The sequence below is a fragment of the Schistocerca cancellata genome, unplaced genomic scaffold (genome assembly GCF_023864275.1).
Source record: "Schistocerca cancellata isolate TAMUIC-IGC-003103 unplaced genomic scaffold, iqSchCanc2.1 HiC_scaffold_754, whole genome shotgun sequence".
NCBI lineage: Eukaryota > Metazoa > Arthropoda > Insecta > Orthoptera > Acrididae > Schistocerca > Schistocerca cancellata.
This window is the reverse complement of record NW_026046765.1, coordinates 7,434,671-7,437,650: the sequence shown is the minus strand read 5'-3', so window position 1 is coordinate 7,437,650 and position 2,980 is coordinate 7,434,671.

Sequence of the window (2,980 nt, the reverse complement as noted above, 5' to 3'; positions counted from 1 at the left end):
GTCGCTCTGCTCCAGACTGTAGCACTTAGAAGTGCGGGGCCACTAAGGCCGGCGATCAGCGCATTGTCAATGCATGTGGTAACATTACGGAAGGCGAACTACTCGCTGTTGAGAGGAATGTCATTACACGTATTGCAAAATGCATTGAGGTTGACCGATATCATTTTGAGCATTCACTGCATTAATGTGGTATTTACAGGTAATCACGCTGTAACAGCATGCGTTCTCAGAAATGATAAGTTCACAAAGGTACATGTATCATATTGAAACAACCGAAAACGTACCTACGTACCTACGTTCTGTATTTTAACTTAAAAAAACCTACCTGTTACCAACTGTTGGTCTACAATTGTGAACCATATCTTTGTGACTATGATAGCGCCATCTATCACAAAGCGAAGTGGTCCAACTAAAACATTCATATTTATTTACGTACTACACGAATATGTAATAAAAAATAGGGGTTCCTATTTAAAAAACGCAGTTTATATTCGTTTGACCGATGGCAGCGCCATCTAGCGGGCCAACAATAGCGCCATCTGGTTTCCCCCTTCAAGCTAGACGAGTTTTGTTCTTTGTAGTTTTTTCGTTTGATTCTTATTTCGTGAGATATTTGGCCCAGTCACTATCAATGGACCACCCTGTATATATTCTCGTTCCTATATATATAGGAACGAGAAAGATTTGACGGCGGACCTGCTACTTCGCAGTCTAACACCGTGACCATATAATCACGACGTCGCTGCTATTCACATTCGCTCAATGTAACACATCTTGAGTTTGTACCGTAAACCGTTTCCAGTTTTCTCCTTTTTGACACAGTTCTGTACATCTTCTTCCTGTTTCTTCTTCCTGTTTTCTTGGTTGGTCTGTGTTCAGTTCTCAACGGGCTATCTACTGGGCCACCTTACCACTAAATCTCGCCCGGGGGGGGGGGGGGGGGGAGGAGTAGGGGGTGCGATGGTGAGATTCCCGTAATAACAGTCGGACGGGCGAATGTTACGTGTATTTGTGCGTCAAAGTACTCAAAGAGGCAGCCCTTAATATGGGTAAATGAGGGATCTGAAGGTGACTGCCAGGGTCCAGTTGTTGGATTAAATGATACACCTGTGGACCGAATGTTGCTAAAAAAATAGAAGCCCTACTTCGATTTTCGTCGTCGATTGCATGTGCTGGTAAATGTTGTTCCAACCATTCGAAATAATTTGACCATAGTTCGACAGACATATTGAAAGCCGGAAACGTTGGTGGAGCCAAGTGCAGACTGTTCAAATTATCCGCAATGGAACCAACTCTATGAGCTACGTCGTATAACGCTGGGGCGTAAGGACGAGGTTCTGACTTTGTGAGAGCTGCCTGAATCTGATGTAGAGTTTCCGTCAAGGTAGCCATTTCGTCCGAAAATGAAAGTATTATCCCATACTCGTCACCAATAACTGTGATGTCCTGTATTCGGCAGGAAGGAACTAATGATTTAGTTTCAACACACTTTATTGAACTAAAACACCTTCTTGGTGCGCACTAATTTCCAAACTCAGGAACAATAAGAGACGAATTAATTCTCCGGGTGGAAAAAGCCATACAAAAGTTACAAGACAATGAAAAGAAATAATAACAACCAAAATACTATGCTACACAGTTCCAAAGTGGCGTTACGCCCAACAAGTACAAATTTCTACAGAAGGCTACAGCGAGTATGTCTACTGGGCTAGAGCCGGCGTACGTATTGGACGGAGCTATCCTAGCCGTAGATACATACTGCTGTCTGACTCTGCTGGCGTGCTTATAACACCGATTCTGCGGAGTGCTACACTTAGTCACATTAGTTCCAATTGGTGGAAATGTCTCACATGGCTTTTCACGAAGCAGTGCCATGATTATGCGGAAAGTATGGCGTTGTTTTGATATGAGCTCTTGAAGGGATGTCGGCAGCCCACCTTGCTAGTCTGTTACACGGGCCCTCTAACTTAAAAGGGGCCACTACCACAGTGTTCACATGTATGTTACCACCGAAATAAAGGTAGAGCTTGATTTCCATACATCTTTTGCGGCTCGTAAACTGTTGTAAGATCTTATATCAGTGTCCTCATGTTCATTCTAGTATAACTATTAATTTGGGAGACACTGCTATCCAGTTATGAGCCATGTAGCTAAGAACTTTATTATGCATTCATGGGATAATTCAAAGCTGAAAGCTGTGGTCATTGTTCTGTGAAGCATACAGGCCGGACACTTTCACTAACAGTCAAGTTCAGAACTTGTTCATAAAAAAAATTTCAAACCAATTAATTACAGATATTTCTTTTAATGCTGCTACCAAACCGCTGTTGCTCAGTTCATTTTCTTCTAGCCCGGGATAGGTTTCGCTGTAAGTTGTATCTTCCCTTGCCCGATCAGATGTAATATTAGCTTTTATCTTCTTCTTTCGATGGCCTGCGTTTCCTTCTCTGTCCCTGCCTAGGTATCTGGCACATCAGCTGGAAGATTATCTTCCAATATATACTTATGTCAACATCATCACAGTCGGTCATCTATGCAGTCTGGAGGGAGCCCGACAGTCTCAATAGTCTCATTGACCGTTATCATAGAAGAAGCCATTGGGGTCATTTATAGTTTCTTCAATTTCCATTATAGGAAGTGCTTTTTAGCGACTCATTGTGCATGTGGAGAAAAAAAGATGTTTTAGGCGGGATCAAATGCCGTAGAGCCCTCGTCGGAAAATAAAAAAGCTTTGGAAATAAATAACTGATAAACATCTTCTAAACTATAACAGAACACGCCCCTACACAGATGCTGGAAATTATTTATGTACTAATATAATTTATGCTGTTTTGTAAACATTCAACTCTTGTCACTCCTCACACAAATTATCTTACAGGGTTCACTCGTTTAACAACATCCATCTAATAATCAATGCATAAGCTTGGCGAAGGTCTAGATAACTGTGGATTTTTTTTTTGAGTCATCAGTCTTTTGACAG